Source organism: Lissotriton vulgaris, chromosome 8 (assembly GCF_964263255.1).
Source record: "Lissotriton vulgaris chromosome 8, aLisVul1.2, whole genome shotgun sequence".
Classification (NCBI taxonomy): Eukaryota; Metazoa; Chordata; class Amphibia; order Caudata; family Salamandridae; genus Lissotriton; species Lissotriton vulgaris.
Genome location: NC_141696.1, coordinates 76,376,792 through 76,402,474, shown reverse-complemented (window position 1 = coordinate 76,402,474; position 25,683 = coordinate 76,376,792).

Sequence of the window (25,683 nt, the reverse complement as noted above, 5' to 3'; positions counted from 1 at the left end):
GTCCCACTGAAGATTTACCTTCTCAAGGGCGTGCAGAGAGCTAATTCCCATATTGGTGGAGGCCTTGAAGAGCCTGTTGTCAGCACAAAGAGCAGCTTGGCCATCACAGATGGTTGCTGCTGTAGCACAAAGAGCTAGTAGTTGCTGAAGATTTGTATTGACATTCGATGCAGACTGTCACTGTTAGAGCGATGTGCAGATCTTGCTGGAGCTTTTTAGAGGCGACCGTGCAGAGTGGTCGATTCATGATGTGAAGAGGACACTTTGTGGTCGTGAGGAGGCCAAAACCACAGTATATTGACAAGTTCTGCAGGAGGAGTACACTCTGATGCCAGCCAATGGTCCAGGGCCTGGGTTACACTTCTTGGGGATCAGGACTCACTCCAGCAGAGACCAGGAGCAGGGCTCAGGAAGGCCCAAACAGGTCCAGTTGGTGCTGGTCCGCTGGGCAGTTGCACAGATGAGACTCAATGCTTGTGTTCCTGCAGTTCAAACAGAAGGTCAGCCAACTGACACTTAGAGTCACTTCTGGGGAGCCTGGGTTTAAGGCAAACAGGTCCATTTCTGGTTCTTCAGACAGCAGGGTAGCCCTTCTTCTGAATCTTCCACGAGTCCAGGAGGGTTTTGATGAGAGGTTCTGAAGGTGCAACTTTTATACCTGGTGCCAATCTTTGTGTGGGGGATTACCAGGCCTGTCCTCAAAACTGGTTCTGGTCAGTTCTTTCCCTTCCCTGGGTTTGGCTCCAAACTCTCTAGTGTGACAAAGGCAAGGGCAGGCCTGGTGTCAGGTCCTCTGTGTGTACTCCAGACAGGGTTCTTTGAAGTGTAATCAGGGCAAAGCATAACTCCTCCCCAACTATCCTGTCAGGAAAACCCTCTTCCTCTACACCTAGGCTTCTTTTGCCTGTCTCTACGTCTGTAAGCACTAAAACAAATACCACAGGAGAGTCATTCACAGTCATGTGACCCTGGACACAGGCAAAATGGCACATTTGGTTTAGACAGAAAAATACCAATTTTATAAAGGTGGTATTCTCACAATAATAACTTAAAGTCTAGCTTTACCATAAAGAGGATTTAAAATTACAATTGATTGTAGTGGAAGAAGGATTTCTCTATGTGTTCCCAAACTGAAGTTATCATTTATTAAATGTAATACGGTAATCCAGTGATAGTCTATCGGAGATAGTCGTCAATAGGAAAAATTACTGTAGGGGTTTTTCACTGTCAGGACATGTAAACGTGAAATACACATGTTCTACTTTGTAAATACCATGCATCTTGCCCTGTATGCATTCAAAGCATTTCTTAGTGTTTACCCATAAGTATTTAAAAGGAGGGTTTATGTCTGGCTAAAGGCTATTTGATTTTGTGGCAGAAGTGTTGCAGCCCACTAGTAGCATTTATTTTCCAGGTTGTGTTATAGGTAGTGCCATTTAATACAGACTTACGAGTACATCAAATACACCAATAGGACGTAGGCCAATTTTATCATGTTTTGAGGGGATAGCACAAGCACTTTAACACTGGTCACTGAGGAAAAAGTCCTAAAAGCCAATAAAAACGGGTTCAGCAAAGGAAGGCAAAAAAATGGGGCACCTGTAGAGAGGGCCAGATCCAACAAGCACAAATGATAATAACAACCAATTTGAAATTACGGGTCACATCAGTCTGTTTTTTGCCCATGTAAATACCTTGTGAGTTCTGACACATTTGCTTGACAAAAACAGTGTGTAAAGTGGAAAATTGACTGATAACATCAGTCATGAAGTCTGTTTACTGTGTGCTATTACTTAATGCATGGGGGAATGCTTACAATAGGTGCACACAGAAACCAAATAGTGCTTACTAAAAATATTTGATCCACACTGCCAATAAGGGCCTATGTTAGAAAGTACAGACCAGTAGACCATTGGTAACTCGTTTTGTGCTGGCCCTCATTAGGACTACGTGGGACATCCACCCCTTAGGCCAAAGTCAGCCCTCCTTACTCAAGGACTTCAGGGTGGCCAGAGGAAGACCCCGAAACCAGCTCAATATCCTCAGCATCCTTGAGCATCTTCAGCATCCTGCACCTCTTGCATCAGGACTACTCCATTGATTCCTATGACAGTTCAACCATAGAACCTTCAGCATCCTGCATCTCTAGCATCAGGACCTCTCTATTGATTCCTATGGCGGTTCGCCAATAGGATCTTCAGCAATCTGCATCTCTTGCATCAGGACCACTCTACTGGTTGCTATGGCAGTTCGCCCATAGTACCTTCAGCATCCTGCACCCCTTGCAACAGGACCACTCTATCCTGCATCTCTTGCATCAGGACCACTCTACTGGTTGCTATGGCGGTTCGCCCATAGTACCTTCAGCATCCTGCACCCCTTGCATCAGGACCACTCTATCCTGCATCTCTTGCATCAGGACCACTCTACTGGTTGCTATGGCAGTTCGCCCATAGTACCTTCAGAATCCTGCACCCCTTGCATCAGGACCACTCTATCCTGCATCTCTTGCATCAGGACCACTCTACTGGTTGCTATGGCGGTTCGCCCATAGTACCTTCAGCATCCTGCACCCCTTGCATCAGGACCACTCTATCCTGCATCTCTTGCATCAGGACCACTCTACCGGTTGCTATGGCGGTTCGCCCATAGTACCTTCAGCATCCTGCATCAGGACCACTATATTGATTCCTATGGCAGTTCGCCCATAGGGCCTGGCCCTGGACTAGCGCCTCCTTTCCTTGCAAAGTACCTGTTCAGTTGTACCTGACTAGTCCCTGTGACTCGCTCCCTGTCAGAGGTAGCACCCAAAAGAGTGCCCCTGTAGCTGGTTTCCAGTACCTTGTAGTGGCCAATCCTCAAATGGGAGTTGCTGTTGATTTCAATAATTTATTGTATTTGAGTGAAAAGCACTGATAAGAAAAATCATACTCCTAGAGCCATCCTGTGGATTTTTTCACTGAGGTGTCTAAAGTAGCAAATACAACCTATATTTATAATTGGTGTCAGGTGTGTATTGTTGTTGTGTTTCCTTGTTATTGAGCTGGTCGCTACTTAACGCTTTGCTCTTGTTCCTTTGGTAAACCTGACTGCTCCAAGCCACAGTTACCCAGGACTGAGCTAAGGTTTCACAAACGAGCCTCACTGGGCTTGGTAAAGAGTTGTGCCATTACTCGGTGAGGTCACCCAACCCCCAATATATTAATCCACATTCTCGCAGTACCTTTTCCATTTTTCGACACACATATATTTCACACGCAGTTGTGTGATTTTAGTTTATCTATTTTAGTGAGGTGGGTGTTGTTATTATGTTATTTTTTTTTACTTCACTAATGTCTCTTCGTCTATTAATTTCAGTAATGTCTCTTCCTCTGATGTTACCTAGTCAAATGTTAAGTGACAGCATTTTCTGTGACGTCACTGCGATCTTTATCACCAGCCTCTGGACTTGAGCTGCTGCTGCGCGAGGCCGCTGATGCTGCCCTATCTCGGACCAGAGTTTCCGAGGGCGGGGAGTGAGTCCCGCGGTATCTAAGCACACGGTACACTGTCACAACACAGGCTAGTGTGACACACCCGTTAATGACTGTCTCTCTCCACTCCTGCGCTCGATGTGCACCAGTGGACCCGAAAGCTTGCGCTCACTAACAGAGCCAATGCTTGTTTCTGCTGACACGGCTCGCCGATCAGATGCCGGGAGATGTCTGCAAGATTTATGAAGGTTATTAACGAAGCAGCGACACTCTGACTTCATTACCCACGGACTGGGCGCCCAGGGCTTTGCTGTCAGGAGTTGTAGCGCTGAGAGAGCTCCTCGCCCTAGCGCCTCGTGTCTCGCGCTCAAGGCGCTGACAGGAGATGGGGCGGCGGCATCTGTTGCAGTGAGCGGAGTTTGATCAAAGCCCCCAACTTCCCTTTCGCTTCACAGCTGTCCTGCTGGGATAGAAAGGAACTGCCTGGCGCCCCCTTGTGTCCATTGAACGCTCTCTGTTCCCTCAGATCCCGGGTTAGGGATGGGGAGCAGACCTCAAAGGAACAAGAAGAAAGTTCCATTTGTAAAGCGCAGGGTGCCTCCCTCGGTTGTCTGATTATTGCACTGTTTGTCCTCATGAACACTGAAAATCCCAACATTTCTTCAAAAAGCATTAGAGGTGCGCTCGGGACAGGCGCCTGACTGGCTCAGCTCGAAGTCCTCCTGCACGCCGGAGCCTAAAACGAGCCGAGCTCTCACGCGCTTCTGCTGCCACCTGCTCCCTAACCTCATGTGACCAAAGTGTAAGACAAAGCATTCATCTATGATGTAAATGGGAAATTAAAGCAGACACCCATTTTGATTTGCACAAATTGAAGCAAGAAACGTGTGGGATCAAGCCCGGCTTCCCTACCGGACACAATTATGTGATCCTACGCAAAAGTTTTATTTTACAGGGTCACTTTTTTAATTTTGAAGACATCTTATCATGTTTTTAAATGATTGCTGCCTGATTTAAATGCCAAAGGCTTTCTTGGCTTTGTGCGTGCAAGCGCCTATGGAGCCAAGTCAACCCTTGGCTCGGCTTTGGCTCGGCTCTGTTTGCTAATTGGCTCGCCCACTCCAGCCTGAAAGCATCTGTGAGTGAAAAGGACGAGTGCTGCTGTGACAATAGGAGCGCGTCCTGTCACCACTGCGCTCAAAGATGACATTTTCCAAGAGCTTGTTCCGGAACGATAGCTTGTGCCTGAGTGGGCAGGTGGGTGTCTGTGTGTGTGCGTGTGCGTGTGTGTGTGTGTGTTCGCGCGCGCGTGGGTGGGCGTATGTGTGTGGTAAATGGGGGAGGGGAAGAACGCATTCTTATGCTGTTTAGTGCAAGTCACAGACAGTTAACTAATACATGTCGCTAGGAAAGGAGGGAAATACAGAGGGGCATATTACCAACAGTTAGCGTAACTGAGCTTAGCGTTTGTTTTTTTAACTCCGCGCTTCGCCCAATTTTATCGCTTGTGGTTCTGAAATTCTGGACCCTGCTATAGTATGGTACCGAGGCCCAACACTCGTGTCACAAAATATCATCGTACCATGACGAATTTGGTGTCGGTAGACCGGTAATGATTAGGACATTATCCCTATGCATTTGCGTCATGATTGAGTGATGCTAACACCCCTAAATCGTGGTTTCCGTTCCAAACCCTCGGGGACTCCATTTTGTGAACGGCATCCATCTTGTGGCTTGCCCTCATATAGTCAATTGATTAAGGCCGAGCTTGATCTGAAAGGACACGTCCACCTTAGCTGACTCCCCCATGACCTGGCCGAACTGACTCCACTGCCTCCAGCTAAACCTGTTCGGACAGTTTCTCGCCCAGTGGCCGAGCAAGATAGCATCAAGGCACAACATGCCATAAACCATACACCACATAAAAACCATGTTATCCATACACATACACCTGTCCATGTCTCTTGTTTATGGCCGGTTTTACGATGAGGAGGTGCCCGATTTTATTGGGGTTTCATCGATATCTGATGGTAGTTCTGGGCCGAGCTGGGTAATCTATCACGAACTGTACACACGAAATTATAGGCTGGCCGTCATGACTTTGCTTTTTCTTTTGTTGAACAAATATGTATATGGTTGCATCATAAAACAAAGAATTGTTGCCTGAAGTGTAATATTTTGTATAAAAGGAGAAGGCTAGTTCTGTAAAAACGAACAGTTTCCTGAGAATCTACATCCCGTGCTTTTGTACTTCTAGGACACTTGTTACTTGGTTGCAGCCAATAAAAGTCGATCTCTGACTTCACCTAGAAGACTCTGTGTTTCTGTGGTCCGGAACAGGGAGAACTCGGAGGTCTTCGGGTGTTATCCCCTGGCACCACAGGGTTCCTAAAAACCCGGCACCTCAGTTGGCGCCCAACTCGGGCGGTATCGGTCCAAGCCAGATGTTCGTGAGGAGTTTCGTGTGAAAAATTCCAAAGGACGGCCAGCCACTTCAGCGACCCCTGTATGTCGACGTGGTTCCGAAGGTCTTTGCTGAGAGGTTCCCCGCGTCCCGACGGCTACGAAGGACTGCTGCCCTGACTATCGCCCTGTTTTGGACCCAGTGATCCTTGGTAGAGCGAAACGATAGACGAGTCTTCTAGTGACGTCATCGATCATCAATACTTCAGTTAAGTATAAGTGGAGCATCTCCCAGTCCTTAGTTTGATTCTTAGTTTTGGTATCCTTGAGATACGTTTTGTTTGGAACTTGCAAGCGCCAAAACCAAGGGATTCGTGTATTCACGAAAATATCGTATTCGATAATCCCTTGAAGTTTGAAGCTAGACTAGTGAGCGAAGATGCCTGGTCTTAGCAGACTTGGAAACTTGTTTTGTCTTGGTTGTAGTAAGGACTCCCGATTAGAGGATTCGTGTCCGGTTCCTCCGATTGGAACTCCAACATATGAACTCTATGTGAAGCACGGAGTAGGCCCTATCACCTATAATGAGGTATGGATAAAATACACCAGAAAGGATGGTGTTTTAAAATGGCCCCAATATGGTAGCTTTGACGCAGAAATACTAGATAACCTCGAGGTCAAACTGTTTAAGAAGAAAGCCCAGCCGGCGATGTTTGACTCTTTTCGCTTTTGGCGCAAAGAAGCCAAACAGAAAGAAATGAAATTAGCAAAGAAAAATAAAAGAGGTATGTCAATGGTACAAGCTGCCATTGCATACAGGGATAATGAGGAAGAGCAAGTGAGTGAACAAATGCTCAGAAGCAAGAAGTTAGCAGTAGATAAATGCTACCCGATGCTGCCACATGAGGGACAAGGTTCAAAAAGGACATCAGAGAAAGATCCATTAATGTCCCATTTACTGAGTTCACCACCTCCATATGCACCTAATGCTACTGCACCCCCGAAGCGTTTTGTTATACCGCGCCCGGCGCACGAACTCCAGTTCTTGCACAAACACCAGCTCCTCTTCAGCTGGTTCCTACTTCTCCGGCGCAGCCCTCTCAAGGGCCCCCGCCTTTGCTACATACTCCATCTACTTTTACTACGACTCTGCCTACTGCTCCAACTGTTTATCATGATACTACTTCTGCCACTGCCTCAACTTCCTCTGCCACTGCCTCGACTTCCTCTTTACATCAGCCTGTCTTTTCTGGCACATCTGCCTCTCCGCAAGCTTCTCCTTCTGTTCGACAGAGAGTGGCAAGTACTGTCACTGGTCTGTTCTCACCTTTCTTTGGGTCGCCTAAGACGACCCCTAAAACAGGACGAAGACAGTTGTGTAGTCAACTGCCTGATTATGAGGAAAGAGTAGTGCTGAATGAGTTAGCAGGTAAATGGGTTACTGATACTGTAAAGTATGATGTTCAGTCTGTTATGGAAGTCTTCCGTCAGTGGGACGCACCCACTCAGAGATATGTATTTGAAGAGATGTGTGTATATCTCTGCGAAGATTTGCAAGACAATGATCCCAAACGCAAAATGCAGGAATTATTCCGTATGCGATTCAAGTTTTATGAAGGCATGATTGTAGGTGCCAATGTTGAACGAGCAATAGATTTGTTGTTATCTTATAGGAGTAAGGGAAACGTTTCTAGATCACTGTATGAGGATGACATGTCAGGTAGGAAAAAAGCGCGACAGTACCCCATGAGAGAAGTTCCTCCAGTCTGGAGGGAAGGTGACGCAAATGCGAATCCAGCAATTCTGCCACATTTCCAGCGTGTATGGGTACATTTTCCGTGGAAAAGATCAGAAGTTTTAGCACTCAAGCAGACATTGCCTGATCCTCGTAAAAATCCTGCAGGATATTATAAGGAGTTATCACAGACTGCCAGCTCATGTATAATGAATTTAGCAGATGTAGACATGTTGTTCGGAAATGTTGTTCCACAGCCTTTATGGAGTAAGATTCGTCATGCAGATCATGATCAAGAACTAGGTGACACGTGGGCTAATATCACTACTGCTGATGCTAGACAAATTGGTGGCTCTGAGCCTGAGCCTCTAGTAGCTGAACTTCCTGGTAGAATTATTACCTATATGAAGACTTTGATGCCTGAATTGCGTGTGAATTGGGATAAGTTATCTGCGTGCAAGCAGAAAAAAGATGAGAATGTATCTGACTTTTTCACGAGATTTGAAGAGACTTTCGTCGATCACAGTGGTCAGGATATGGCTACCGAGGGTGGCCAAAGATTGTTTGTAGACAATTTTGTACATAATTTGCTTCCTGAATTATGCAATAAACTGAAAGATTCAGAGAGTGCTTGGGCTGTTTCCACGTCAGCGCAGATTTTAGCCACAGCCCAGTACTACGAAAATAGACGCAAAGACGAGTTAGATAAGGCAGACAAAAAGACAAAAGATTTGAAAACTAAAGTACTTCTCCAGCAAGCTTATCCACCTCGTAATAATAGTCAGCCTGATTATCAGCAACCACAGCAGTATTCGAGAAACTCACAAAGAAATGAGTCTTCTCAACAGCGTTTACCGTATGGTCCGAATCAGTGTGCGTATTGTAAGGAAGAGGGTCATTTTAAGAATAGTTGTCCAGCTTTATTGCGACGTTTAAATGGTGTTTCTGGTGCAAGAGGTAGAGGTGTTCAACAGGCTCCTAGGGGTAGGGGCCGTGGAAATTTCCCCCAGAATACTACTTCTTTTCCGCCTCAAAATTCCATGAACAGCTTTGACCAACAGAATAATGCGTCTTCTAGGTCAGCTCAGTACTATGCTGATGACTATTATGCAGAAAACGGGAATGAGGGTAATAATTGCTAGGACAGCCATGGACAAAGAGAGGGAGTTGTTTCAGTTCCAGTAGATCAGAATGGACCTTCTGTTGAGGTGATTACATCAGGAGTATCAGAACCTTTTCTTCTGGATACTGGTGCTACAAAAAGTTCGATTATGCACTCAAAACTTCCTGGCGCACCTTTGTCTGGTGAAATGAATGTTTCAGTAGGTTTTTCTGGCGCCCCGGTTAGAAACCCGATTTCTAGTCCTATGCCCCTTTCTGTTGGCCCATATGAATTAGAAGCACCCCTCATTCTTACAACAGGTTGTGGTGAAAATTTATTAGGTTTGGATTTGTTAAAGAGATTATATGCAACTTTGCACTGTTCTCCTTCAGGAGTACAACTTACCCTAGGTAAGAAAGTGATTTCCCCAATGTATTTGGCAAAGGAGAATATTCCAACTGAATTGTCATCTCTTCCGGAGATACTTTGGGCTACTGGTTCGAATGATGTGGGTCTTTTGGAGATAGCGCCATATGTCATAACATTGCGAGCCAATGTTACGTTGCCACGTATTCCCCAATACAAGATCTCTAGCGAATGTGAAAAAGCGTTGTTAGCTATCGTTTACGATCTGATTGAGAAAGATGTCATTGAAGAGACAATAGGCAACATTTGTAACAGTCCTATTTTGCCTGTTTTAAAGCGTACTGATCCTTCACAGCCACCTGTGTACAGATTTCTGATCGATCTCAGAGAAGTGAATAAGATTGTTGTGCCACAGTTTCCAGTTGTTCCCGACATTACTGCCCTATTGACTATGGTTCCAGCTTCAGCCACTTGGTTCTCGGTGATTGATTTGAAGAACGCTTTCTTCAGCATCCCGATTGCTGAGGAGAGCAGAGATATTTTTGGCTTCAATTTAGGAGGACGAAGCTTCCGCTTCAAACGTGCTCCTCAGGGCTACTGTGAAAGTCCATCGATATTCAGTCAGGCTCTGAAATCACAACTTGACACGATTGTTCTACCTGATGGTGCGACTCTCATTCAATACGTAGACGATTTGCTGATCATTGCAGATACTGAAGAGATTTTCAAGGAAGCCACATTGTCGTTGTTGAGTCACTTATGTGACATGAAGCACAAAGTCTCTCTTTCGAAATTGCAATTTTGTCGACAAGAAGTGACCTACTTAGGTCACATCTTATCGAAGGAGGGAAGGAAGCTGACCCCAGAGAGGATACAGGCAATTGCAAGATTGAATGTCCCAAGGACACAGAGAGAAGTGTGTGCTTTCTTGGGCATTACATCGTATTGCAGACAATGGATACCGAATTTCTCACTGTTGGCTAAACCTTTGCTGGCACTAATCTGTAAAGATACACCCAATCCCATGCCTTGGTCTGAAGATTGTCAGAAGAGTTTTCACGAGTTGCGTGATGCATTGTGTTCGGCTCCGGTGTTGGGCAACCCCGACTACAGTAAGCCTTTCACATTATACGTCCATGAGAGGGAAGGTTGCGCATTATCAGTCCTGACACAATCCTTTGGGGACAAACAGCGTCCATGCGCGTATTTCTCAGCGACTCTAGATCCTGTAGCTAAGGCATTACCAAGTTGCTTGAGGGCCACTGCTGCAGCAGCTGTCTGTATTCGACAGTCTGCTGGGTTAGTAATGAATAACACTCTGATCGCTATGGTCCCACATGCAGTAGACATTTTGCTAAACAGAACGAAGACACAGCACTTAACTAGTGCTCGACTGTCAAGTTATGAATTGACACTATTAGCGAGTCACATACACATAAAGAGGTGCGATACACTCAACCTAGCCACGTTATTGCCCATTCCAGCAGAGACAGATGAGGTCGAAAAACATGATTGCTGTTTCAGGACAGAAGAAGAGGCAAAAGGGAGAGTGGACTTGCAGGACACTCCCCTTTCTGAATGTAATGATACTTTATGGGTTGATGGTTCATGTTTCAAGTTGCCAAACAGTGATACGACTGCAGCATATGCTGTGACAACATTGCACACGATTGTAGAAACTGCACGTATCCCCCATAATTCTGCGCAAGCAGCAGAGTTAATTGCACTTACAAGAGCGTGTGTGTTGGCAAAAGGAAAGCGAATGAATGTGTATACAGACAGCCAGTACGCCTTTGGCGTGGCTCATAGTTTTGGACGATTGTGGCGTGAACGTGGGTTCCTGACATCGCATGGTGCAAAGATACAGCATGGTCAGCTAGTTAACGAACTTCTCGAGTCACTGACCTTGCCACTACAAGTTGCGATTGTGAAATGCAGTGCACACAGAAAGATTCAAGATGATGTTGGTCGTGGGAATGCATTTGCAGATGAAGTTGCGAAAGAGACTGCAAGGAACACAATGAGTCGAATGTATGTTGTAGGTCCTGGGAGATGGATTGCCGATGTAGGTATGTGTGAGGACACTATTGAAAGTGTGAAGTCCATACAGTCCGAGGCGACTGAGAAAGAGGTGAATGAATGGAGAGAAAGCAAGGAGGGTAGATTGGATGCGAATGGTTGTTGGGTCGAAATGTCAGAGCATCAAAGATGGGTGTTACCCGATGCATATGTACTTGCAGTGGTGACAATGGCTCATGGAATGGCTCACATCAGTGTGAAAGGAATCTGTAAGTTGTTGGCCCCAGTATGGCAGAATAATGGTATCCCAAAATGTGCAGAGAACTTGGTCAAGAACTGTATGGTGTGTTTAAAGTACGATCCCGGTAGGGGAACTCCAACTCCAGCTGGTCATTTGGCGCCTCCAACGTATCCGTTCGAGGTTTTGCAGCTAGATTTCATCCACATGGAGAGGTGCAACAATCTGAAATACGTGCTTGTTGTTGTTTGCGCCTTCTCCAGGTGGGTGGAAGCGTATCCCCTTAAGGACAACACTGCCTTGTCAACTGCCAAAGCCCTGGTCAAGGAATTCTTCCCTAGATTCGGTATGCCTAGAATTGTCTGGAGTGATAATGGAGGTGAATTCGTGGGACGAGTGATGAAGAGAGTGTGTGAGTATCTAGGCATACACCAGAAATTCCATGCTGCAAATCACCCCCAATCAGCTGGATTAGTAGAATGCTACAACGGCACATTAAAGTTAAAATTGGCCAAGATCCAAGCCAGCACAGGTCTTAAATGGCCTGACGCCCTGCCTTTAGCACTCCTGTCTACCAGAATGACTGTCCATTCCAGATTAGGACTTAGCCCCCACGAGATAGTTTTCAGTCGCCCAGCTAACATCTGGGGAGTGCCAAGGCCCAAGAAACTCAGCGAGATAGAGCACCCTGTACTGCTTGACTATTTGCACGAATTGACAACTAAATTGCGTGTTTTACACCAACAGGTTCACAGTTCCTCTCCGCCAGCGTCTGATGATCTAGGCCACACCATTGAACCTGGCACCTGGGTGTTGGTGCGAAATTTCCAGCGCACAAAGAACGAACAGCCCAGGTGGACTGGCCCGTACCTCGTCCTTCTTTCCACGAGATCAGCCGTTCGGGTGGAAGGAAAGAAGAATTGGGTGCACGGCGCCCACTGCAAACGGGTCCCGCTGCCCCTTCCATATGACCGGCGAGTCCAGGAGGGAACTGCTGACTCTGAGACAGAATCCATCGCACGCTTTGTGTCCTTCAGTGATGCACAATTGAAAGGAACTGGTACAGACAAGGAGAGTGATCGTATTCTGCAAGGATTTGTGCCACCGTCAATGCAGTTGGACACTACAGAACCTGAAACTTTGTTTGAAGACAACACCATACCTGGGAAACAACGGTATAATCTGAGGCCAAGAAAAACGAACTAATAAAAGCAAACTAATAAGATTTTTCTTTCCCCCAAGAACTATTTTTGATTGTGCAACTCTCTCGCCCAGGGCCCTTGCTCATTTTTGATTTTCGAACCGCCATCCGGTTCTGCTGCTAGGGTCGCGGTTGACAGTCTGGGGAGTGCAGCTGGAGATGTTTAGGTCAACGGTTCTGGTTGGTCTAAGGGAATTACCCTGGGCGGAACAGAAAGCACTCCTTAGCAGAATCAATCTCCCACCGCGGGCAGCAACTAGAGGATGGAGTTTCCAAGGGTAGAGAGACCTGCTAGATCTACGAACTTCGAAAAGAGAATATGCGCTGTGATGGCGAAAAGACAGTTTTTAATAATATGCATTCTAATGTTGTGTAGCATAATAATGTTTTTAATTGGCTATGCTCTGTTCATCTTTCGAGTTACCTTTGTACACAACACTCAGCCCACACCTCCTCCTACTGTCTCCCCACATTCTTTTCACCCTCTACCTGAACACGAGTCTGCCAGAAGATTAGAATTTGTAAATAATTCATTCGTCCAACTCCTACGCCAGCACCAGTCCGTAATGAACACCACAAACTGTTGGGTATGTGGACTTATGCCACACACGACAGATAAGGGTATTCTGTATTTTGTCCTGCCATTTGGCTACCATGGTTCTCTGTGGGCCTTTAGAGCAATGTTCCTATTCGCCCTCGAACCATATGTTCCAGGGAAAAACTCAAGCAACAAGGCACTAGTGGCGGGAATTAGGAATATGAGTAGGGATGTCGACACATACAAAATGATCCCCAGAGATGAATTGATGCCTTACAGCAGATGGAATATAACGCAATATGGAATTTCCTTGGCTGAGAGTCTGAAAGCAAAGAAATCCTCCCCAGTCTGGATAGTAACCCACCAAGGTCACTTATGTCTGCAGGGAAATGGCGAAAACCCTAGAGCTCAGTTGGGGAAGAGTGTCTGCACTGAGACTTACGTTTTCTCGTCTCAGACCTCCCCTTCATTGCTAGCAGCTAAGGGTACTTACTTCGTCTGCCACAATAGAGCGTATACATGGTTGCCCCTGACTTCTCGGGCACATGTTTTATCTTGTTTCTGCTGCCACCCACCTACACGGCCGAGGCAGATTACCATCGGACAAGGACAGTTAGGGGTGTCGTGAGTAAAGACGACACTGCGGGTCAAGAGTTTGGAGACTTCGCAAAGGGTTTTCTGCCGTTTTGGGGGCCTATGGTGAACAGCAGGAACATTCGCCAGTTGACGAGTGTAGTTGAATCCGCCGTGACCGAAACGGCCGGTGCCCTTAGTAACTTGACCGCTGAGCTCCAGTCGGACCGACTTATGACTCTTCAGAATAGGGTTGCCCTAGATGTCATACTTGCAGACCGTGGTGGTGTATGTAGAGTGATCCAATCCAGTTGCTGCATTTTCATCCCTGATAATGCTCCGACAGTGTACCAGGCCATCTCCAAACTGCACAAAATCTCTGATTCCCTTCAGGTGGATAAAGGGGATTGGTCCTTGCTAGGGTGGCTCTGGGAACTGATATCTGCCTGGGGATGGAAAACTCTGATATTCATTGGGATGATCTTAGCCATTCTGTTTATGTTCTGCCTGTTTGTGCAGTGCGCTCCTGCAATATGTGGCCTCTGTGCTACCTCTTGTGTAAGGAAGCCTGTGTCAAGGGACGAACTGAGCAACAGAATGATGCTACAGCAGCATCTCCATGACTTCATGAATACAGATTTGGACTCAGATTAGCATGAGTTATTGCCTAATATGAGGGCAAAAGGAGGGTCTGTGGTTCTGAAATTCTGGACCCTGCTATAATATGGTACCGAGGCCCAACACTCGTGTCACAAAATATCATCGTATCATGACGAATTTGGTGTCGGTAGACCGGTAATGATTAGGACATTATCCCTATGCATTTGCGTCATGATTGAGTGATGCTAACACCCCTAAATTGTGGTTTCCGTTCCAAACCCTCGGACTCCATTTTGTGAACGGCATCCATCTTGTGGCTTGCCCTCATATAGTCAATTGATTAAGGCCGAGCTTTATCTGAAAGGACACGTCCACCTTAGCTGACTCCCCCATGACCTGGCCGAACTGACTCCACTGCCTCCAGCTAAACCTGTTCGGACAGTTCCTCGCCCAGTGGCCGAGCAAGATAGCATCAAGGCACAACATGCCATAAACCATACACCACATACAAACCATGTTATCCATACACATACACCTGTCCATGTCTCTTGTTTATGGCCGGTTTTACGATGAGGAGGTGCCCGATTTTATTGGAGTTTCATCGATATCTGATGGTAGTTCTGGGCCGAGCTGGGTAATCTATCACGAACTGTACACACGAAATTATAGGCTGGCCGTCATGACTTTGCTTTTTCTTTTGTTGAACAAATATGTATATGGTTGCATCATAAAACAAAGAATTCTTGCCTGAAGTGTAATATTTTGTATAAAAGGAGAAGGCTAGTTCTGTAAAAACAAACAGTCTCCTGAGAATCTACATCCCGTGCTGTTGTACTTCTAGGACACTTGTTACTTGGTTGCAGCCAATAAAACTCAATCTCTGACTTCACCTAGAAGACTCTGTGTTTCTGTGGTCCGGAACAGGGAGAACTCAGAGGTCTTCGGGTGTTATCCCCTGGCACCACCGGGTTCCTAAAAACCCGGCACCTTACGCTGAGATACATCCTATTACCAACGTTTATCTCAAAAGTGATAATATTGCAGGTGTTAGCGTGAATATCGCTGGAAAACCAGCGGTGTTCACGCATTAGCGTGCAAATGCTGTTAGCCATGTTATCCACCTCCCATTGGATAACATGGCTAAGAACTTGTATTTGCAGGAGTTAGCATTTGGCGATATTCGCGCTTAACGCGAATATTTCCATTGCTTCGCCTTTCTTTGTAATAGGCGATCGCGATGTTAGCGACTGCTGTCAGTCGCTAACGGGTTGGGTACGCCCATTTTGCATGTCATTAGTGATAAATATCGCTGACATGCAAAGCGGGCCCCAAACCGCTCGCTATCGCCTACAAGCTGTCGCTAACTGCTGTTAGGGACAGCTTGGTAATAGGGTAATGGAATTATCGTCGCTTAGCGGCCGAAAACGGACGCTAAAGCGGCGATAATTCAATATCGCCACCCTTGGTAATATGCTCCAGAATGTCTCCCAGGCACTGAAAAACAAACATTGTCACTGTCATTTAATCAACTATTTTATAAGTGGAATGGATTCTTCGTTGCTTGAAGAATTTCTGTGTGTGGCTGTGTGAAGAGGTGAATGGGAGAATCTTGCACGAGTCAAAGGCTGCACGGTTTAGTGAGTGCAGCATGGACGAATGCCTGAATGAATGTGTAAGTGCATGATGGATGAATGAGTATGTGAGTGCATTGATGAACTGACAAGGTAGACCGATTTTAGGGCCCGATTCACAAAACTAACTTAAGACAAAATCCTAAACTTACTACTTTTGGTATTCACAGAAGTTAGGATTTTGTCTTAAAACAAACTTAAGACAGACTTAAGTTAGGATTGTGTCTTAAGTTTGTCTTAAGTGTGTCTTAAGTGTGTCTTAAGTCTGTCTTAAGTCTGTCTTAAGACAAACTTAAGACAAAATCCTAACTTCTGAGAATACCAAAAGTAGTAAGTTTATTTTTTTGTCTTAAGTTAGTTCTGTGAATCGGCCCCTTACAGGTTAAGGCCTCACACAGCAGTAGTCATAATGTTATACAATGCCCAAAATGAGATATTTTGCCAGTGCCAGCATTAACAGTGGTGGGCGCTGTCATGCATAGGTCATATATTGCTACCAATACGAATGTGAAGATCTGCATCATCACTCAGTGGTCTTGGTGTATCCTGAGTGCATGGCCAGACTTGCCTCATCACTCAGTAATCCTGGGTGCCCATTTATATTTGAACCATCACTCATTAATCATGAATGTTTGTTCCAGTTTGCATTCTAATACTTTAAGATTTGCACGTCACTTGTCCATGGACACAAATGCATCGTTCATTCGTTCCGTAGCGCTCAGTACTCATTAGTGCCTCTTTAGATCTGCACAATCATAAACTAATCCTCAGTACATGCCTAGGACCTAATTGGTAAAAGATTGGCATAGAGCAGCACTGCACATCATGTTGCTGCGCTGAAGTACGTCAATTTGAAAGGGCAGGAATGCACTGTATTTACGAGATGCTGTGCATTCCTGTCCTTTCAGCCGGCGCACAATTTGGTGCCTAGCACCAACGCAAGCATGGTGCAAGGGTGTCTGTGTTGTTGGCAGGATTGTTTTTGTGCTGGAAGGAACACCTTCCTGCACAAAAACAATACATGGAGGCGTTTTCCTCTTTCTATGTGTTGCTGCAGAGTGCATCACACATGGAAAAAGGAAAAAAAAACGAGGAGAAACGAAAAAAATTGTCCTCGTTATGCCTGTTCTGGGAAGGGGCAAGGTTTTGGTGCAGCTCCAGGTTTCCGTCATTTATAAATATGGCGCAGCTTCAAAATCTATGGGTGTTGCATGGGAACACCCACCTTAATGCCCATGGAATGCCTGCTTGACGCAGAGTAAGCAAAACAGCGATTTGAATTGTTTTGCCTTACTCCATATATATGGGCCATTCAAAGGCATGCAGGGTGGCTTTGCGTCGCCTCATAGATCTGATTGAGGGGCTTGGGCTGCCAAAGCATAAAAAAAAGAGTGATGTTCCCATGGTGCAGCCCTCTTGCAAATAAGACCCTTAGATTGCACTGCTGCTCGGTAATAGTGAGTGCATGCCGATATCTGTAACAAAGCTGCCAGTCCGGACGGTTGTGCATGTGAATGAGTCATGAAGAACAGACGCAGAGTGGCTTCGTGAATTGTGTACCCCTGCTTCGGTGATGACCAGGGAGGCTGCTGATGCCTGCTATGTACATACTTCCAACCACAAGCTCATACCCCTGTCCACCTAAGTTGGAACCACTTCCTGGCACTGCAGCTGTTGAGCATCCTGTCCAGCAGCACCTCTTGAAATCATTATATTTGCATCAGGCTGTCTGCACATTACGATTTTGAGTCCAAAGCTGGTGCACCGACAGGGCACACGTCTCACTTGGAGGGGAGACAGAGAGCACGGGTGAGTAATCTACAGATAACCTGGTCTCCATAGGCACCTGCTGCAGGTGCCCACACCCCTTCCCCCATCAGTCATGAATAGTATGGAAACTGAGATCCCAGTGACTCCCTGCCTGATGTGTGGAGTGAGGCCTCCCTGCAACAGCTTCTGAGGTGATGCCAGCCTGAGGAGCAGGAGGAGGCTGCACAAAGAGCCCACCAGTCCACTTTCTGGCCAGCAAATATCAGTCTTATTGTCTGTAGCATGGAACCTTTCCAGTGATTCACTTGTGGGAGACGATCTCAGTGACTGGACATTACACATAAGGAATGAACTCCTAGATAATCTAATTTGATAATCTCTGCAAGCTATAAAACATCACATACCCTCTTGTTTGCACATGCCGACTAACAGGCAGGGTGATTCCTTCTGCAGCTCCCACCTTACCACCAAATGACGACTATGTAAATGGTTCAAATATACCTTATTAAGACCATTAACAAGATCCTCTTTCTCTGCTCAGGGGCACGATTTCATTTCTTTAGAAGGCTCCCAGGGCCACTGCTTTTGGGGTTATTTTACAAGAGGATAGATCTATTCAGCACACCAGATATTCAATTATTTTAGCTGCACTAATCTACAAATCCAATATAATATATTCTGAACTGTCATCTAATCAGAAGATCAGAACAGGAGCAACCATTCACCTTAAATTAATTGAGGTGAAAGTTCACATTAGCTTCAGGACTCCAGTCCATACAGGACATTCTGTATTTAGAAACTGGCTCATTACTGTTCCATAAATTTTCATTGTGGGGGTCAGGGGGACATTTTATGTGACTCGGTCCCATTGATATTTTTTTAATCTCAATTCACACCAAAACCTCAATGCACAAACATTGGCGCAGTGAATGGATTAGTACATGGTGCGGAATGGGCCACTAGAGGAGTGCAAGGGGAGTGACAGGGTGTGTGCTGGAAGTGTATAGATAATTACTGGAGAAATGAAAGTGTGAAAGACAAGATTGTAGGTGGTTAGATGACTACATGCATAGTGGATAGGGGTTTGAAGCAGTCCATGTGCTAAGGCCTGGCTCACTGCATGAGTACTTGGGTAGTGACTGAATGATTAGAGTACAGCAAGGAGAGTGCCTGGGTGAATTTATAAGTCTCTGGGTTTTGGTGCAGTTTTTACAATTTTTTCAGATTGGTAGTGGTGGTAACTGACACTGACTAACGAGTCCTAGAGCCAGTGCTATGCTGAAAGACACTTAGAATACAGTTAAAACATCCACATACACTAGGGAACACTATGTGTTGGGGTACCCCTGTGATTAGAATGACCTCTTCTGTAAGCCCCTAGTTCATAATAGGGCAGGGGGATTAAAATTACCTCTTAAAATGCGCCACAGGGCGTGTTTGCACAATAGTGATGGGAGGGGGGGCTGAGCTGACGTGTGCAAACACGCCATGTGGCCGTTTTAATTTGGGGGATAAAGTCCCCTTGAATCCTGAGTGTCCCTTGGGTCCAACTATCCCACCAGGTATGTCCAGTTAGTGCCACATAGCAGCGTTGCAGAGAGGTGTAAAAAGTGGCATGGCCTAGACCATCTCTCTGCAACACAGCGCAGGGGCGCTTACTGGAAGCCCCTGGTGGACCTCATGATCGAAGGCAAATTATTTCCCCATCTTAAAATGCGCCACAGGGCATGTTTGCACACGTCACCTCAGGCCCCATCCCCTCCCTTCACCACTGTGTAAACGCGCCTCGTGGCCATTTTAATTTGGGAGATTAAGTCCCCATGAATACTGAGGGTCCTTAGGGTCCAAGTAGCCCACTAGGTAACTCCAGTAAGAGCCACAGAGCTGTATTGCAGAGTGGTGTTAAAAAGGGCACAGCCTGGACCACCTCTGTGCAACACAGCGCAGTGGCGCTTACTGGAAGCATCTGGTGGACTAGTTGGCCCCCAGAGTCCCTCAGGATTGAAGGGGAATTATTTCCCTATATTAAAACCCACCACAGGGCGTGTTTGCACACATCACCTCAGGCCCCCTCAGTGAGAAAGTGCCCTCTTTCTTGCATGGTATGCCCCCACTTTTTGCTGAATTGCTGATGTGTTTTGACAGAGTGTGCCCTGGGCTCTTGCCAATCAGGTGCCCAGGGCCTGTGTTCCTTCACTAAAACTGTAATGAAGCGGAAACCCAATTGGCATCTCTGGCCACATGTCAGCCCCTGGTAAATGGCACCCAGGGCATTGTGACCAGAGAAGACCCCTAAGGGCTGCAGCACTTAATGTGCCACCCTTAGGGCCCCTAACCCTGACACCCAGACACTGCCTTTGCAGACTGAGTGTCCTGGTGCAGAACAAAATAAAGAGTTGACAAGGCACACATCCCTGTGTGCCATGCCCACAAACAAACTGCCCTGGCATACATCAGTCAAATCAATTCTCAATTCAATATTGCTTTATTTCGATTTTGGTTGCAAATCATAAAAGCATACATTACAAGTCATACATATATTCATAAATAAATACAATCATATAACCATTTATAATACAATTAAAAATACAATATTTACAGAATAAAAATGTTAATCGATTGGCAACCTGCAAGTTGAATTTATACAAATGTCTAAGCATTACTTGTTGCGTTATTAAAATTCAGGTTTCAATATTATACAGGGAGCAATCTAAGGTCGTACGATGGCGGACAATGCATTTAAGGAATCTCGCCACTAGAAAAACCAACTGCTCACCCTGTAACAATTGTAAAAAAAGTAATGCTGGACGGTATTGTGTAAGACCAGTGCTCCTTAGTATGGGTATAAGCCATTTTTTCCTACGGTTATAATAAAAAGTACAGAAAAATAAAATATGGGGAGTAGATTGTAACGAGACACCATCACAGGGACAAGGAGGAAGTGTTTTTGCCCAGTTATTTCTAGTAGGAAATGTAACCAATCTATAAAAGGAATTCATTCTGAACCTTACCAATAGATGGCGTTCATAACTCGTGGTGTTATAGGTGAGGTACGGCTGTATTGTAGGTTCCGTTTCTGTAAGCAAGGCATGAGTAACAGAGGGTTTAGTAATCTCACTTGTTAATCTCAGAGCCTCTAAATGAGCCAAACATTTCTTTTTTAGAACCTTTCTCGGTACCTCGCGAATTAGGGAGGGATTTGAATAGTATTGGTCCCACCCCAGATCATGGAAAAATCTCGCTATGTATCGCAGCCACCTTGAGTTATTGGCGTCATCCATTTTCAAGCAATCAGAGAGAATAAGCTGGGTAAAGGTTGCCTTGTCTGAGGTCCAGACCCTATGCCACAGTAACAATGGTTCAGTTTTTGCTAGGTCCATAACATATGAAAGACCTAGTTCGATGTGACAAGCAAGAGTACCCAAGCTACCAGGAACTCCTAGAAGATATCTTAGAAAGGAGTTTTCTACCCTTTGAATACTGTCAAGAGCAACAAAACCCCAAAGACCAGCCCCATACAGAGCCATGGAGAGACATTTGGCTTTATAGATCTTTATCATTTCCAGGGGCGCTCTCTTTCCCAGCTTCCTGGCAAAGTTGGTTAAAGCAGCTGTGGTTCTTAGAAAGAGCAGTTTACGTGTATCCACGGCTGCTCTCCATGAAAGTTTGTGGTCTATTGTTATGCCTAGATATGAATATTTATCAGTAGTCACTATTTTTTCTTTGTTGAGGTAAATCCCCCTCATTTTGTTTTTGCGGCTAGTACCCACCCTCATAACAAAGGTTTTACTAATGTTTATTTTCAAATCCAGACCAGCCATAAACCTTGAGTATATATCCAGCCCTGGCATACATCAGTCACCCCTCTAGCTGGGTGCCCTATGCCAGTGGTGTGGGCACAGGTGCATGAGCCCCGTTCCCCTACAGTACCCAGGGCCATTCCTGGGCACTGTAAGTGCAGTGATGCTGTTAAGAGTATATGGTGCTGGGAGGTGGTCATTACAAACTCCACGGCACCATAATGGCCTCACTGAAGACTGACACGTTTGATATCAAGCTTCTCAGCACATTAAACCCACACTGATGCCAGTGTGAGATTTAATGTAAAATGCACTACAGCAGGCATCTTTGAGATGCCCTCTGAAACCTAACCTACAATCCACGTCTTATCTGCGAGGCTGCCTAGGCTGCCACACAAAAGACCTGTTGCTGGACCCCTGGGTGGAAAGCCCCCGCTCTCCCAGGCCTGCAACAATGCACATCCTGGGTGAGGTGCTAGGTCTCCTCCCCCAGGATGGGCAGGGGGAAGCTTCAAAGGCATACCGCCTTTGTGAGCTTCTCCAGACCACTTGCTGTACTCAGCAACTGGCCCCCACCGGTTCTGACCCCCAATCTGGCGGGAAGACTGGCAGGAAACCCTACATGAGGAAAGGAGGTGTGCCAGCCTGTGCCAACTCCACTCCTCAAGTGAGAGAGGAGAGGTGAAGTACAACTCCGGTCCCCGGCCTCTGGAGGATAAGGAGCCCTGCCCAAAGAGAGATAGGATCATACCCGCCTCCCACAGGGGAGGAGCAGGATAGGGGGTGTTCTCACCCCAGGACAGGGACCTTTTTGTCCCTGCCCTTCCCCTACCTGTAACACCCCTAAAATAGTATTTAGGGGCTCTCTGAACCATCCTTCATCAGATCCTGATTTGAAAACAAGAAAGAAGACCAAGAAGAAGAAGACCTGCTGCTAACAAGAGGACGGCACTAACTGACTTGGCCCCAGCTCTACAGGCCTGTTGATCCTTGAACCTGCTCCTGCTAAATCCCGTCGTCTCCTGCGGACAGCAACCTCAAGAACCCCAGAAGACCTGCCTGCCCTCACCCTCTTAGAGACTGGGACTCCCACAAGCAGTGGCTCTGCTCAAACAGCAACACCCCTGGTGCCAGCCTGAAACCGTGAATCCAGCCCACTCTGCACCCACCGAGCCCAGCCTGTGCCCGAGTGGAGAAAGACCCTGAGGACATCCCTCCGGCAATTCTGACCTGGAATCCAGTGCCAAGGACTCTCCTTGACAAACAAGACGCCACCTGCAGACTCAGAACAGGGACCCCTCCAACTACAACCAGCAGAGGGTAAGATTTCCCGACAACCAAAGACACCCCTGCACCTGGTGCCCCCCTGCCTCCTGTGCTCAACTCCAGGGTACCTACCTACCCTCCAAGATCCCAATTTACCCCTTGAAGAGTTGGTCGCTCCAGAAAATCCACCGTCCCCGAGCCTGCAGCCTTTGTTCCCTTTTAAAGATCTCCATTGAATAACATGAGCGCCCAACGGCTCAAAAGCACCCTGCACCCATCCGCCTGAGTGCCCCTGGCATTGCAACCTTTGTCCTATCCTACTTCCCCATTTGCCCTGAGCAAGTGACCAGGAGCCCAGCTCCCACAGCCACGTGGCCTGCTAGCCAGCAGCCACCAACCGAAGGCCCCCTGCCTCTCATTGGATAACATTGGGCCTAACTACCTCTGCACCCGGCTGCCCCTGTGCCGCTGAGGGTGTACCAACTGTACCTACCTGACCCTGGGAGACCCCTGAGTCTATGCCCAGAACATTAACTCTGCCAGTCGAGTACTTATCTAAAAGTGGATACTCATTTTTCTTCCATAGGCTAACATTGACTGGTTTCACTTGGAAATTCTTCTAAGTGTGGAGTTTTGGAACTTTAAAATATTCATCTAAAATCCGCCGAACTATGAATTCCGATTAACTTACTTCCTATCAGGAGAGACTTCAGGGCTGCATCTTTGAGCCCAGTACTTATCCTGAAAAGTAATTCTAACCGTACTTACCAGTAACTTGAATTTCCTTCCATAGGATATCATTGCCTGCTTTTTGCTGAAAAAGTTTCTAAATTTCGATTTTTGAAATTTACAAATATTCCTCTAAAATCAGCCGAACTACGAATTCCGATTTACTCACCTGTTATCAGGAGAGACCTCAGTGCTGCATCTTTGAGCCCAGTACTGATCCTGAAAATTAATTTTAACCGTACTTACCTGTAACTTGAATTTCCTTCCATAGGATATCATTGCCTGCTTTTTGCTGAAAAAGTTTCTGTGTCGATTTTTGAAATTTACAAATATTCTCTAAAAATCGTGCCAGCGATAAAAAGTAATTAGTTGCCTGCTTTAGATAGATGTCCCAGTGCTGAACTTAGGAGTCCAGCACTGGATTACAAAAGTAACGTGAACATACTTTACCTGCAAATTGAATTTCCTTCCATTACCTAACATTGGTAATTCCAACTGAAAAAGTTTCTAAGTGTCAACTTTTAAAATACAATAATATTCCTTAAAAATCCCTACCGTAACCAAAACGCTTTTACTTAACTGTTTACAGCTCATGTCCCGGGACTTAATCTTGGATCCAGTCCTGTGGTTAGAAAAGTAATCTACAAAGTAACTAATTGCATTTAACCAGAAATTCCCATTGAGGTCAATGTTGCATTGTGTTTCAAATTGTGTTGCCTATTGCAACAAACTGTCACTATTGCATTCAAAAAGTCTATTGCCAATTTGAAAAGTATTTAACTAAAGTAACTCATCCTGAGAAAGTATATTGTGATACCTTGTTGGTTCTAAAATAAAACAACTATATCTTTTAATACAAAACAAATGGCCTAGAGTTCAGTTCTTGAGTGTGTGAGACCATTTGCTGACTGAGTGTGTACAACTGTAGAGTAGTTCCTATTTTCCCTATAGGCTCTGTGCATTGGAATAACATAAACAGCAGTGTAGACGTAGGACTGAGGTCTTCTAGGTCTCTACTGACTATGTTAGACTTAATTTAGGTTTGCGCCAGCTATCTCAGAGGTCACTGGAAACTTTTTTGACTGAATAGGAAGGGATCAGCTTCCCTGGCTCAGACAAGAAGGGATTCAGCTTCCGACAACCGCATAAACATAACAACTTTGCTCCCTCAGAATAAGAGTAAATCTCTAGAGTTGTGATAACAATAGACAGCTATTTCACTCAGTCAGATGTGTGTTCTTAGTTTCACCAGAGCGCAGAGAAGAGAGAGACGGGCGTTTTCAATAAAAGATATTATTTATTGAGCAGTCTTCCTTCTCATGCAAGAGAAATGAATTGCCACAATTGCAATACTTAATATAAAGGAAAGTACGTACAGTAAAAGGAGTATTATGAAATAATACTGTAAAAGCATTGATATGGTTTCTTAGCCATAAGACACTTTAAAATGGATAAAACATATATACATATATATATACATTGGCTAACGTGCTCAACTGGTGCTTCTAAACTACGCCTACCCCGGTGTACCTGACCTAAGCCTAATACGTGGGAAGGAGTAAGTAAGTAGCAGTTTAAGTTAAGTGAGTTTTTGCCAAGAATCTGTTCAAGAATTCTCTCTAAGGGTTTAGTCAGCACTGTACCTTGGGAATAGAATGTAGGAGGTCTGGTATCTCTCTCTCAGGACTCGATATCCCAGTCACCCGCAAGGGTAGGCTGGAAACGCTGGAGCTGGATTTTCTCGTCAGGAGAAAAGACAGCGTCTTTCTCAGCGCGTCAAAGAGGAGGGGCAGCGTCCATGGGCTCTCTGCATCTGCTGGGCTCTCGGCAAGTAGATTAGTTGCTCTGCTCCAAAACCACCACTGTGTGTTTGCTTAAGGCAACGTTGGTATATTTATAACTGAAAGGTGCCGAGTTTTACGTAAGGTTTGGACATAAGACGTCAATAAAGATGTCACTGAGGAGGAGCCTAGCCAGCAACCGAGATGGCCGCCTGAGCCCTCGGCTCCGCCGACCCGTCTGCTTCTTCTCCAGTGTGCTGATTTGTATCTGTGGTGCGGTAACGGGTTCGGGAAGCGGCGCTGGCTCCAATGCTGTGCTCCCCGTCGGTCTTCCTGCGACGGGGGTGGCGGGGCGCCCTGTTCTCCTGCTGGTGGTTGGTGAGCGAGACCGGTCCTTTGTTCTCGGCTGCGTCCGGCCGGAAGACAACAACATCGGCCATTGCGGGAGGTGCGGAATC